This window comes from Lagopus leucura, unplaced genomic scaffold (assembly GCF_019238085.1).
Source record: "Lagopus leucura isolate 7727_CA_CO unplaced genomic scaffold, USGS_WTPT01 Super-Scaffold_100017, whole genome shotgun sequence".
Classification (NCBI taxonomy): Eukaryota; Metazoa; Chordata; class Aves; order Galliformes; family Phasianidae; genus Lagopus; species Lagopus leucura.
In genome coordinates, this window is record NW_024962271.1 from 8,155,045 (window position 1) to 8,170,089 (window position 15,045).

General features: G+C 35.7%; 1 long non-coding RNA gene across 4 annotated transcripts in view; it reads left to right on the forward strand.

Annotated features, from left to right (window-relative positions):
- The window catches only part of LOC122183175, a 368,354-nt gene that overhangs the window by 178,648 nt on the left and 174,661 nt on the right, over nt 1-15,045 (forward strand). For all 4 annotated transcript variants that reach the window (XR_006180127.1, XR_006180126.1, XR_006180128.1 and 1 more), the window contains one exon: nt 4,941-5,209. This is a non-coding gene — a long non-coding RNA (uncharacterized LOC122183175). The remainder of the gene's footprint in view (nt 1-4,940; nt 5,210-15,045) is intronic.

The following is a 15,045-nucleotide window of genomic DNA, read 5'->3' on the forward strand; positions in this document are numbered from 1 at the left end:
GCTCTTTCCTTGCATATTATAGGTAAAGATATATCAGCAATTTGTAAGAATTAGGCCCAGAGAAATATCATTGTGACTGTTGTGAGAAAACAATGGAATAACTGAGATTATTTGCTCATCTTGTGATAAGAGCCACAATATATGCGTACTGATTTTACTCTTTATTTTCTCTGTATGTGCTCGTTGCTTGTCAGTTTATTGGTCTGTAAGAAGACCCCAAAATAGTAGTAATTAATCTTTAGTGATACTGAGTATTCTATTAGCTGAGAATAATAACTTTACTTCCCCTCTGAGGGCTTCTTTAACCTTTGTGAAATATGAAGTATTGTTCTCAATTAGTTTACAACAAGGAGAGAAATACAGAGATAAACTGAAGTCATGGGAAAGTTACTGTAAGCAATCCAGATCAAATGTTTAATTGGTATAAATTGGCCTTCCTCAAATTTTTGTGTGCAGTTATAAGTATCCTGATGAAGATTAGTTTATTTGCCATCTCTACCAGTGATTTGAGATTTTTTTTCAATAGAAATGTTTTTTTCCTCTTTTTACTAGATGACTGTCTGCAAGACTCATGACTGTACCTCTATAGCACGCTCATAGGCATCAATTTTTTCAATAATCCAAAAAAGAATTCTTGTGGACATACAGCAAAGAAGGATTATACAAATTCAAATTTGTATATATGATAAATGTACTTATCACTCACCTTTTGGCAGCATTACCTCCTCTCTGCTTGCTCATCCATGTATCCTGATGCTCTAAAGCCATGAATAGAGTCAATCAGTCCCTGTAATTTTAAAATCAGACTCTTTTGGTTTGGACTGCTTTTAGCCAGAAGTATAATTAACTTGTCCAGTTGCAGGCCTACCACATTTCTGTGCAGAATGTGGTTCCTGTATAGTTGGTTTCTGACACTGGAAGGTGGTTATTCCTTAAATTCCAAACGTGTATGGAACATACTTTCTTATGCTTCTCTTACAAGACATTATGCACATGCTACTATGTGTAGTGAAGTCTATCACTCTTCTAGAGATTACTGAATCATAATTAAAAATGTAATTTGTGTCCATAATATAATTTACGAAGATTCATCGTTAAACAGTGTTCTAACATCTTTTCAGACACTTTCTAAAATTTCAGCTTGCATAAGCAGTAGATAAGTGAAATGTATTGAAAAAGATTTTTCATAATGAGTAGCGTATTTTTAATCATTTCTCCTTTACAAGCTGGGAAATAAACTATTTTTGTATATTTTCTGAAATAACTTCTTTGACTACAACATGAATTGCTTCTTGAATGTGGAAAAGGTAGGGGAAAAATCTCACAGAAGTAATTGAAGCTAAATAATTACTTGTTATTTTTATATATTACTGACATTCTAGATGGGGAATATATGTTATTGAAAAATTATAGTATGCTATAGTATATTATTGTAGTATTATATTATTAACATTATATTAACATGTATATGTAATATATATAGTTACATGTAGAGTATAATATATCACTAGTATATTAGAGTATATCGTAGTGATTCATGTAAGCTATTAGAGCTTCTTTTTCCCCTCCCATGAAAAAAAGAAATGCTAAAGTTCCTGTACAACTGATCAGAGTTTGTCATTTCATTTACATAATCTTTTCTCTGTATGGGGGGAAATGATTCTTTCATTTCTTTGTATTCTTTGGATAGTGGAACCAGATGAGAATAATGCTTGTTTTGGCACTTCCCCAAAGGGAAATATAGATTTTGATGTTGGTGAAGATGACTTCAGCAAATAGTGCACATAAAAATCTAGCATTTCGTGCAAGTTCATAAGAAGAAACTACAAAATGGAATAACTTTTATGAAGAAAGTCTTTGTCTTATTTGGCGAATAGGTCCCTGCGCTACCATAATAATGCCCAGTCCTACAACTACATACACTTATTTGTTCAAAGTGAATATTAACATTGTAATTTACTATCTAATTACGATTTTATAGTAATAACTGAAAATGTGTTCTTAAAAAGCATAGCGTTTGCTGCCTCACACAGTTTGTAGCAGTGCAGCATGTGATTTTTTTGCCAGTACTCCCTCAAAACAGATTTCTTAAATCTTGACTTTGATTTTAACAATTTTCATACTTATACCTTTCCATTAAAAAAATAAATTTTTTGAAAGCTGCTATTAGCAATCCTGCATTACCATTAAATCATAGCTGATGAATAATTAGTTTTAATGGTTGCAGATTTAAGCCCCATTATTATTTTGTACAGCAAACCTTGTTCATGTAAGAGGCCCCTCTGCATTTTATTTCTCAAGAAATATGCTTGAGTAATTTGCAAGCTGCAAAGGAACGGCTTGCTTTTGTAAAAGACTGTTGTTTTTGTCAGCTAATCTGAAATACTTTTCACTTTAAGCCACGGAACTAAAATCCATTTGAAAACCAGCTAAAACAAGATTAATATTTAGAAATGAGGCATGATTGAAATGTTGACTTGCTTGTGAAAATTACTAGAAGTTGTAATTTTGAAAGAGAAAATTATTCTGAATTAACTTCAAAAAGAAGCTTTTATTAGTAATATCAATTATACTTATTTTATAGATTTTATTAAATTAGTCTTAGAACAACAAAATTTTCCAATGAATTCAATTTTATTAATTTTCATTTACTTGAAGTTTATATAAATTATAGTTGTATAAAATGATACCGATACATGTAAGAATTAATATTAGGTAACTGACGAATATTAGGGTGTACAAATTCTAGAGCACCTCGAAATTATGTGGTGACTGTCAGTAGATACATCTCTATTTTAGTAGTCAACATAAAATATGCCAAAGTGTTTGTTGTATTAAAGATGTCCTGGGCTTGTAGGGTTTTTCCACAAGTGTGGATTGTGTGTGTGATAACTCACATGTGCCTCTGCATTTAACCAGTCACGCTGTTGGGGCTGATAGGACATTTTTCTCTGGTAGGCCGAAGAAATCACAGTTCTGCAACTTCTTGTTTTGTCTCATGAAGCTGAATATACCTCAGCAGCCAATTATTATTTCATATGCAAAACCCAATTATTGTGAGTTCCGCTAACTGTCTCAGATGTTGAGAAGTAATTCAGCAATTGCTGCCTGGTACAGCCTAAAGTTTTTTTTCCCCAGTATTTGTGGATAGAGATGGTATAAAAAATCCATTTTTTGTGTGCTGCTTAGAGAGTATTCACTGTTTAATTTTATCAATAACATTTATGTTTACATTTCCTTGAAACAGCAGAGTATGTATGCTTTTGCATCATTCTATTCTTAAAACCTTCTCCATTCGCTTTGCTTCTGATGGTTCCTGAGGAAACCATCGTTTCTGATCTTGTCATTTATGCTGTCACCAGACAAAAGGATTTAGAGTGGGATAAACCAAATGGTGGCTGAGGAATGGCTGATATTTCATTGGTCTTTTTGCTGATTGTTTTCTGGTGAAGGAAATGAATAACTGTATACCATTCTTTATTGTCATCAGCTGTATGTACCTGTTTTACTGCTTATGTTTTTACTTGTGGGTTGTATTTAATGGAGTGCTTGACATCCTGTGTGTATGTTGGGATGCAGCTGGATTGTGCTTTGCAGATTTTGTGGCATCTTCTGTTCCTGACCCTGCTATGTACTTTCGAGGGCCATTGATAATGCGTAAAATTGAGAATCTGAAAATCTGTCATTTTTTTGTGGGAGAGAATAATGTATGAGTTGAAGTTTGAAGGTAATGCTGAATTCATACTGGCTCCATGAACTGGGTTGGATTCTGGGCATCGTGGACATTTTTTCTGTTATATCAATTTCAGAGTGATGTAAGGGTTGCTCTTTGCAGCTCTAAACAACCAAAAGCAGACCCTTAGGCTGGAATGAAGTGGATGACAATATTACCTGAAGAAATAGCATTCCTCTGGATTGTTTTATAATAGCCTGGTCCTAAGGCTGGAATTTTGGCTGGAATGGAACTTAGTCTAGACAAGTGTTCTTTCAAGCCAATTTAAGGATGTGTGGGATAAGCATCCTCAAATTGTGTGGGACAGACTGGGTTTGTTGAAATGTTCTGAGGCTGAGCAGCCAATAGATGTAAGCTGGTGGCATTATCACTGGAGATGGCTTCAGGTTATGCTGGGGTACTCAAGCAGCTTCCAGATATTCAGCAGGGTTTTCAAGAGTGGTGGAGCTTTTTCAATATAAAAAGAATATGATTCATTAATAAGAACAAAACCAAATGGAGCTTTTGTGCCACATGTGGCAGTGGGGCTTTGTGTCTTGGGCAATGCGCTATTCAAAAATTAGTAAGGAATCAGGGGGAAGGCCTCCTGGGAAAGCTAATGTATGAGAGTCTGCTGATAATCCTGCTGTTATAGGGGATAAAAAATTTAGTTGCAGAGAAAAGTTGTAGTATTTCTCATTCCTCAGAGGGACTTTGTTCCTATGAAAATAAAGCTAAGACAGCTGCAGTCATTAGAGAGACATCATCATTTTGCTTGTAAGGTCATCTCTTCTGTCGAAAGTATTTTGTCACAGGACAGAGATGGCTACTTTCACTGCCAAAAAGCCACTTTAAAAGATTGACAAGAGAGATTAAAGAGGATACAGGAACTTGGAAGAAGTTCTTTTAACCTTTTAATATGGTGCCATTTTGGCAGCAGTGAGTCTGTGGTAGGATTAGTTAGGGACCAAGCATCTCTGGAATTGTGTTCCTCTTTTTTTCCTTTTTTTTGTTTCTTTCCATTTAAGGCATCAATTAAGAGCAATTTCACCAGGGCAGTAAAGCAAGAAAGTAAACAGTAAATAAGCAGCAAGCAAAATTAAAAACAGTAATGAGCCTTATGAACATGGGGGTGTTACAAGGCTTGAAATGCATTTATTTTGGAGCTTTGCATGTTCTGGGAAAACATAATGACTTTGTGAATGTATTGTCTCATTTTACATTGCAGAGATTCCATTTATTGGCCCTGGAGACTGACAAGGAACCGACACCTGTGCCCAAATGTTTTCTGAACCTTGGCAGCAACAGGCGTATTCATTATGCAGCAGTTGCAGATCCAAGTGTGCTCAAGGCACGGGAGAGCAGCAACCTTCTCCCTTGCAAGGAAAAACAGGTTAAGTAGCAAAACAGCTGGTGCAGTGGAATCCCTAACATGTTCCATCTTCAAGAAAACTGGTGCTTCTGACTGTGTGTCACAAGTGCAAGCTGCAATTTATGGTAAGTTTGTTCTGACAGCTAAATGCTGGGCACTGGAGATCTCATTAGAATTGGGAAACCTCAAGGTGCTTCATTTCTCTGTGCCAGTTAAAGCAATTAATAAATTAATGCTTACAGCACCTTTTAACATGGATCTCAGCTACAGAGAGCATTTGCACTTTCGGACATAAAAACATATATATGTTTTTTTTTGGTCCTTAAATTCAGTTCAGTGTAGAAAGGCAAAAAGTAAAGTTACATGTTCTGTGTTAAATAAGGTTTATCATTACTATGAATCATGTAAAAAAATAGTTCAACGAGAAATTATGTACAATTAAACAGTTATATGTTATCTGAACATTGGCAGTGGTCAGGTTAGTGTCCTACCTGTCACTAAGTTTAAGGTTGATTACTTCACCAAAATGTCAGATTTCCCTTACAACAGCATTTTATGTAAGTGAAAATCCTGGTTTGTAACATCACTTCCATATTTTGTGTGCCCATATCTACAATAAGGATAGAATTTCATTACAGTAAGGCCTGACGTAAATGCAAATGGATTTTATTTTTAAATAGGACTGTCTATATAGACTATAAAAGGAAAGTTTTGTGAATACGGTATTTCAGGAGCACTGTGAAGCAATTAGGATCATCCATTTAGTGAATTTTGGTGGTCAGAAAGGCATTAGCTAGTATCAGGCTTTCTCATTCATCATACTCCTTTAGTTACAGATAAACAAGGTGATACTGTGTCTTGCTAATTCTCAGATATCATTATATAATATGATTGTGTTCTTGGGAGACTGTTGAAGGCCATTTCCAATTACTATTGTATATAGGAAGCATTGGTTTTAAAATAGTGAGGTTAAGAGTGACAGCAAACAAAATGCAGTAGGGTCTTTGTGTGTGCGCTATGCTAAGACCATGTTTTTTTTTCTGTGTGTTTATGTGTGTGTGCTGCAGGAGAGAGTGATTTGGTGTGTTGAAAGCTTCTACTGCTCATGACCATAAGAAAGGTATTTGGCTTTTTAAGATAGAATTTTTGATGTCAAGATCGCTGGGTTCATACTACTAGCCAGATGGGTTTGGAGGTGTGCCAAGAAACTAAGAGCAATTGATAAACCCCAGAAAAGCAGTAAGTGAAAAGCTAGAAAGCTTTTGCAAATTTTAAGAGCTAGGATGGTATACACAGGGATGATCGTATAATTCTGAAAGAGAGCTTGATTACTTCACAAAGAGAGTTATGTGCCAGCATGCTAATGGTCAAACCCTTAGAGTTTTTCAGTTTGCTTCTAATGAGTGCCCTAGAAGTTTGGATCTTGATACGAACATTATCTCTCTCTAAGATGATTAGTTTGAAACCCTAAATGCTGTTTCTGTATGTGTGTGTGCATATCCTTTAATCTAGATTCTATTGGTCAGATTAGTCACATGGATGAGGTTTTACAGACTTGGTCCCAACTCTAATGCAGTGGATTATATTGACACGTTTGCTGTGTCATTGGTCGAAATGAATTCAGCTGTGTTATGCATGGAGTTAAATGTCAGCTGTTGTTTTTCACCAAACAACCAAAGGACAAATCTAAGGAATAATTCTATATTCCACTGCTTTGAACTTCACTGACAAGCGTTATCTTTCTGATGCTGAGTTGTTCTCAAGTTGTTGGATTCCCATGTGTTGTTAAGCTGCAAGCTTTGGCAGCAGAAAAATTCTCTCTGAACCTTTGGGGAAAATAGAATAAGAAACTTTCTATAGGCTTTATATGCATCTTGAATATGTGTTCTTGAACTCTTTTCCTTTACCATTTTCTAATACTCTTCTTCTGTATAGCCTGTAAGAAAATAACAGATGCATTGCTTATCACATGTCTAACCTTTCCTCTCCTCTTTCTTTTCTGTAAATTTGTGTGAATTCCTACTTGGCATTATAGGTGTGCTTGATTCATTTCAAGAATATCAGCACTCCCACTGATAACCAAAGGACCATTAGTATGCAATTATATGCACATATCCAAGTACCTTGCTGAGTTGTAGCTTATGCATTCTGAAATATGGACATTCTTGCAAAATCCATTGATTTTTAACCCACATCAGTTGAACTGTTTCCATTTTCAGTAATGAGATTTTGAACAGACTCCATATGAAAACAGGTTTAAGTTACTTAGTACAAGAGCTGACCCTGGAAAATGCCTTAAAAAATGGTTGCACGTTGTGAAATTAATGTTAATAAATAGCAATTCCAACCTGTAAACTATGGCAAATGCCACAGTAGTCATCACAGCTGGCATGTGAATGGCTTTTCATGACTGTGTGCTTCTGATTTATCACTTGTTCACTGGCACTGAAATCAGTTTAACAGATATGTGCTTTAGTATTGCATAGAGAGAATTTCATTAATGTCTTGAAGTTGCAAAGCTAGTAACTTCAAAGTTAGGAAATATTAGAATTAAGTTCCTAACCTTAATTCATGTCCCTTGTCTATGCTTACAGACATATGATGCTAACTACATGATCAGAACAGTGTGTGTTTCTGGAGGAACAAACCTGATTTGGTACATAAAACTAAATTTTGTTAAGTGAGCAGTTAGCCATTACTTTTTTCTTCCTTGGTTAAGGTGTAATCTCAGTCTGTGTTTACTGTACACTGTTAGTACTGTGCTTTGAATACAGTGATTGTTAGGGAACTTTTTCTGTGGCTGAAACTTTCAGAAAATGGTGATTTTCTGGAAGCAAGCACCCAGGAGAGAAAATGGTATCCCAATTTGCTATAGCTGTTTAAAGGGCGAATGAAAACTGTGTGTTATAATTAGAAGTATAAGCAGCTGATAAAGCCAATTCAGGATTCAAGTGTGATCTAAATCTGTAAAAGATTTGTATTAATGTGAAAGGGAAAATATTTTCTAATCATAGAAGCTGAAGTTGTATTGTGCTAAAATTTTTTTTCTGTGAGAATAAATGGTTTTAGTGTGTATGATTCTCTTTGCACATGTGGGTATGTGGGTACTGTACCTGGTGAGGCAGGAGGAAAGTTTGCTTCTCTGGAATGTAACATTATTAATGAAATTAATTTGAAATGAATATTTAGATATAGGTATAAATATATGGAACCAGAAATAATGTTACTTGTGAAGGCTTCATGCAGTTGTGTCAAAGATTTTGACTTACTGTCCTACCTACTAATTTGAAAGATTTTTACAATAATAATAAAGAAGAAATCTGGAATAGTGTGCTCCTTTATATTATGTTTGTAAGAGATTAATTAAATTCATCATATTGTTACAGAATTTAGCTAGCAATTTTCAAAATGCTAAATGAATTGGAAAAACTTTGAAAACAGTATTTAGAAATTACATATTGAAGTATTTTTTTTCCCAGAATTATATTTCTTACTGTATTTATATTATAAGCAATGTAAAATTAATTCAGTTAGGTCACATGTTATTGATTGCTATTCATCCTCCACGTTTATTTATAACACATACCTTTTTCATGCTTCAACTCTGTTTATGTTTTTTCTTGGCTCAGTATCAGTAGCATTGATGCTTCTGGTGGTATCACCGTAACACAATTCAGTAGAACTTGATCTATCTTAAATAGATCAAAACTACTAGGTATCAAAGAAAAGGTATAATTTTCTATAATCAGAATTTGAGTGTTGAATCTGATTTAAAATCTTATTCCATGGTGAAAAATCTGAACCTGTTGCTGAAGTTGTTGTTAGCTTTATGAGGAGGGGATTGCATGGCAGAAACTCTGAAAAACTGTGTAGATGACTGGGAGGGCAGGAGAATTGCTGGAAACGGCTTCACTGAATAAATGTAAAATGTCATGTGTCATAAACAGGGCTGATATTGGGCTATCCCGGGAGGAAGAATTAAGGAAAAAAAAAAAAACAAAAAGTTTAAACCTCACCCTGTGAGTGGTATGGATTAAAAAAAAAACAAACATAATCATGAATAAGAATCAGAATCAAGAGAGGTGCTGCATCCAAAAGCCATTTTAATTGTATGGCTTTATCTTTGCGCCTGTTAAAAATGAAGTGTGCTTCTCTGTTGTCCTCTGTCTAGATCTCAGAGGCATTTCTTCATAGTAGCTCTGTATTTAGGCAGCTACCTCATCATTATTCATCTAAATCATCAAAATTTTAAAAAGGACTAAAAACCCTGATGTGTTATAAATAAAATATGGGAAAGAGGGTAGTGACAGAACAGGAGTTATGTATATTTGAGAGAATACCCACCAGAAAGCCTTCACATGATATGTGCAATATTTTCCTCTTCTTTACATGTTTTGAGCAGAGAATAAAATGGGATATGATCAATAGTTAGAGCTGAAATCATGTAGCAGTTGTGTGATGGTATATATGCTCCATCTTTTTTCCAAACTCAAACACTTTGTATTTCTTCCACTGTAATTGCCTCTGTTCTGTGGCTTTCCATAGTTGTAAATTAATTCTGTCAAAATTACTCTCTCCCACTCTCAAATATTAGCATCCTTATTGTAAATTGTAATTCTCTTATTTCCACGGTTGATACTGTGGTGTGTCCACCAAGCACAGTATCTGGAGACACACATACATCTTCTTGGAATAGTTTTCTTGTACACTCCCCCACTTTTATTGGTATAGCTGATTTCTCTTGGCACTGAGCCCAGTTTGGTTTAATTTTTGTTTATTCTGTATGGACTCTGCTTTGAGATGGGCACCATATAAATTAATAAATAAATTCAATATATGCTTGCTTTTAGTAGGTTGCTTGGCACATCTGTTTTTCAGAGGTTTCTAAATCTTCATGATCTGCATAAGATGTCTCCAGCTACACAGGATTAGGGAGAGTATCATATTTTTAACATGTACAGGGTTTCCCATTAAAAAGTCATCATTTACTAACAGTTACAGTGCTCTGGCATATTGGGTACTGCAGTATGTCTCAATAGTTGGAATGCAGAATAATGGTTGTATTTAAGACACTATGGGTATATTAACTGTGGTAAAAACTTGTCTTTTTAATGCTGAAAGCTGTTGTTTTCTACTTGGGATGTTTTTAAGGGACCTCTACTTTTTTTTTTCTTTTTCTTTTTTTAATAATCCCTGTATATAAATGTATATGTTGCATCCTATTGAACAATGGCATTCCTTCAGTGTTGCAGAAGCTTTTACAGGCACAACTGCACAGAACAATGTTCAACGTAGGAGTTGTTGCTGGTTGCACAGCTTTGGCCTAACCAGAAGTAAGGTCTTAATGGAAAAACCAGGAACACTTCCTGTTTAAAAAAAAAGGACAACAAACAAACAAACAACAAAAAAAAAAAAACACACACACACACACACAAAAAAAACCCAACCTGACATTAATTCATATATCGCTCAGAAATTAGGAGAGACTGCTTCTGCACCAGCCAGCAGATAGAGCATGGCAGAGGTTGATTCTACAGTAGAGAAGGGAGATCAGGAGATGTGCAGTAGATGTTACAAGTGTCATATGTAAAGTTACATGAGAAGGAGACATTTTTGTGGAGAGGGTGAAGAAACAGCTTTGCTGAGGTTTGAGTCTCACAGATTCAACTTCCCATCATGAAGTCTCTTTTGTAAGTCACACAGCTCACAGAGCATAGTGTTTTTCCTACTGTCTAAACTGAATGAATAAGTTCTGCTTATGATTCGTGGCACATAATTTCACTGTAGTAGCTGAAGAGAAGATGCAAAGAAAAGGAGGCAGCAAGGTGGAGGATGATGCATTAGCCAATGTGTACAGCCAGGGAGCCTTGTGCAAGCTGCTACGCTAGTGTGCTGCCATGAATTTCAGTGCTGTGATATGGCTGGAAATGCCAGACAGCAAAAGGCACAGATTTCTAGAGAGGAAAGGGGCATCCCACCTGAGGCAGAATACTGCAGTGCCTCACTCAGTTGTGCAACTCACAGCTTAGGCACTTTATACAATGAATGGAGGCAGTGTTTATAGCTAGAACAGGGTATATAAGTGCTGTTTATGGAGAGGCATAAGCTAGTCTTTGAACTGGACTAGTTCATAGTATTTTTTTACTTAAAGCAAAGTTTGTAGTGCATTCCAAAGATTATGAGTGACTAAGATCTCTGTGCAAAATTGCAAGCACCAGCTCATCAGCTGCATCTAGCCACTCAGTAATACACCACTTGGCCATGGTCTTGGGTTTCTTTTGGTGGTCATAGTTCTTTTTCTTATCCAGTAGCTTGATGCTTAATTCATTCTCCCAAAATGAGAGAGGATTAAGATCAGTGCCATTGGTGCCACTAACTCTATGAAGAATGAGTACTTCTAGACATATCCAAAAATAAAACTTCAGAAAGTTAATAAAAAATAAAGAGTCTAGAGGGGAAGATATCTGAAGTATATCTGAAATCCCTTGGTTTGTTCAGCCCAGAGAAGAGGAGACTGAAAGGAGACATCATAATGGCTTATGGCTTCCTTGCAAGGAAGTACAACGCTGACCTCTCTCTGGTGATCAGTGATAGAACCCAAGAGAATTGCATGGAACTGTCACAGGTGAGGTTCAGGCTGGGTAAACAAAAAGGTTCTTCACTGAGAGCATGGCTGGGCAGTGGAATGGACTCTCCAGGGAAGTGGTTACAGCTCTGAGTTTGCTGGAGTTCAAGAAGTGTCTGGACAGTGCTCTTTATCATATGGTCTAATGTTTGGGTTGTCCTGTGTGGAGCCAGGAGTTGGACTCAAGTATCCTCATGGGTCCTTTCCAACTTAGGATTTTCTATGATTCATGCAACTCTTTGAGTGGCAATGTCTCCCATTTCTTTCCTGAGCACATCCACGCTTAGTTTCCAAGAAAGCAGGAAGGACATGCAGGCAAATTGCCAACCAGATGGTGCAATCGAATATGAGGAATGCATTCAGAAGACCAATAAGGCAGAACTGAAAAATCTTATCATTTTCTTTCTTCATGCAGTACCAGCCAAAACTCACATGGAAATAATAAATTCTATTATTAATGCTAACTATAAATGCTATCCTGCCTTCTGTGACTTAGTATCAGAAAACCTCTCATCTTTTAGTTATCCCATTGTATCCCCCTAAACCAAAGCACTTTCTCTGTGCGTTACAATTGTCTGTTTCTTCGCAGATTTTTCAAAACTGCTCTATTGCTGCCTCAGTATGTTTCTTCTGAGATATTAAATAACTGAATGGAGAACCAGATTAGACTCACTTTGAGGACTTCTTAAATAGCTCCTCTTGTTATATTGCATGAAGTAGACAATATAATATTTGTTACCTGTATTTCTAGATAATCAGTACATGGAGAGGTTTTCAGTGGCATTACTGGCAGCTAAAGGAATTATATTATTTTTCATATGTTATTTCCAAATTATTACTCAAACTGCATATCTGCATAGGTTGAGTGTGTAGAGAGTCTCTATGTACAGGAATGCATGTCCTCACCCTGTCCCTTCTGACTTCCTTTTTCAGAAAATACATTAGATATGCACAAATTTTCTAGGAGGAATAATTTGTAGTTATATAATGTTTTTTTCTCATTATTAGTGGAATAGTTTTGGTTGTGTAAGAATGTAAGAATCACATATCTCAATACATAATCAAAACTAGTCAAATCTAGTCATAATTGAACTGATGAAGCCATATCCAGGCAAAATTTGGGAGTCTGCCTTCTGTTGAAGACTGTCAATCTTTTTGTTTTGTATTTTATGCCTAAAACATATAAAGATAGAATGGATCTGATATATAAATTGTTTACCTTTATTCTTCTGAATAGCTTCACAATAGTATTTAGATTCAGAATACTACACTGATATCTTCAGGAGTCTTTGAAAGACCTACCCATACTGATCTTTGAAAGACCCTAACTGATCTTTGTGTTTCAGTTGGCTACAAATGGACAACAATCTGGAAAAAAAGAGCAGAAGTCAAGTAATTAATTGAACAAATTATTTACTATGAATTCTTAGAAGACTTAAAGGATTTTGCTTTTTATGATTTCGTAGTTTGAGTTATGGAAAGCCATGTTGCCTTTTTTCTTATTTATTTTTATATTTATTTGTTAAATGCTTGAAACTGAGCAGATTCCAAATCCATTGACTTAAACTGAATTTGTCAGCTAGTGCCCAACAGTACTGAGAAATTTCAGGAAACTGAGTTAGAAAATATTTGTGTGTAGCCCTTGTTTACTCTTTATCTTCAGTGTGCTGAGTGATTCTAATGTTACTGTTTCAGAGAGGATAAAGGAAGAGTAACAAAGGTGATAAGGCTTATGGAATAGCCTCTGTGACAGAAGAAATGTAGTCCTCAGACTAGGAAAGAATCAACTAAGCATAGTATGATAAAGATCTACAGGACTGGAAATGCTATGAAAAAGACAAGTGGAAAATGACTGGATGTTCCTTATGTGTAAGAAATGAGTATCAAATGAAACTAATTGGACAGTTCATAAGAAATGAAATGATGTTTTTTCACACTGAGATACTAAATAAGTTGTGGAACAACATTTCAGAAGCTGTTAAAGATGCCAAAATTTGACGTAGATTCAAAAAAACTAAGAGTTCATGGAAAGAGAATCCATCCAAAACTGTTAAATAACAACATGCCATCTCTGGATAAGAAAATCTTTGAGCCATAAATGAGTGGGCAAATATTACTAAAAGACGTAGCATTTATATACTTTCTTCCCAAGGAATTTGACCCAGCACAGCCACTCTTCCTTTTTTGAGTTCAGTGTAGCTATCACAATACTTAAAATTAAGCATGTGCTCAAGTTCTTTGTTGGTTGACTGCCTTTGTTCATAGCAAATCTGTTTAGCCTTTGATTTCACTTTGATTTTAAGTTCAGGGTCATAGGAAATAAATCACTTCTTAGGAAAGGCAGCAAAAAGAAAACACAGCTTTTCTTTTCCTTTTTCTGGTGGGCAGTACTCTGCCTTTGGAGTCAATACAAGTTCACCAGCATGGTGTTAATGGACAGCATTGCTGGAGATGTCAGCTTTCAGCTGGATAAGACATAACACTGGGATTTTGACCATTTGTCATCCCTAAAGTTATCGTGTACTTTTTATAGGATGGTGGAAATTAGCCCTGGTGTCCTGGTCTAATTCCAATTTGTTTGTACCCTTCAGATTGACTTGCATAGGTTCCTTTTTCATATTTTTTCCCAGTGTTTACATACAACTGGATACACTTCTAGCTACTGACTACACTTTACCAAATTACAGCACTATGAAAGGCTTCCTGTGGTAAAAAATTAAACACAGGTTATTTCATCTCTTAATGCAACAAATACAGTAGTCCATTCAAGATTTCTTGAATATAACATGCAAAGTATATGTGAACAGTTCCATATTTTGTGAAAAAATGGTCATAAATTGTACTGAGGAAGAGTCACGATATCAGTGAAATTGCATGAAGCCAGCAGAGCTCTGTGCAAGTCTGTGGAGAATCTGGTGTATTTGAGTGGCTAGATGTGGCTGATGAGCTGGTGCTTGCAATTTTGCACTGAGATCTTAGTCACTCATAATCTTTGGAATGCACTGCAAACTTTGCTTTAAGTAAAAAAAAAAAAAAACAACACTTCAACTACAATTCTACACTTAGATTGTTTTTTTCTTTCCCACTCTTCCTTTGCATCAAAAAGCCTTGTATGCAGCATCAATGTAAGGCAAGAGAGAGAATCATCTGTCTTTAGGGGAATGATTGTCCACATTCTCAGTGAAAGGTCAATGAGTAGTGGGTATTAATTAATCCAGCTGGGCACACAGCATCCCAGGTTTAACAGTTTCCAAGCTTTTAATAATGATGATAGATTTTAAGGACCTGCCTTTTAGTAATGGCATCCCATCTGTTTGAGGTTAGAGCTTTCAACAC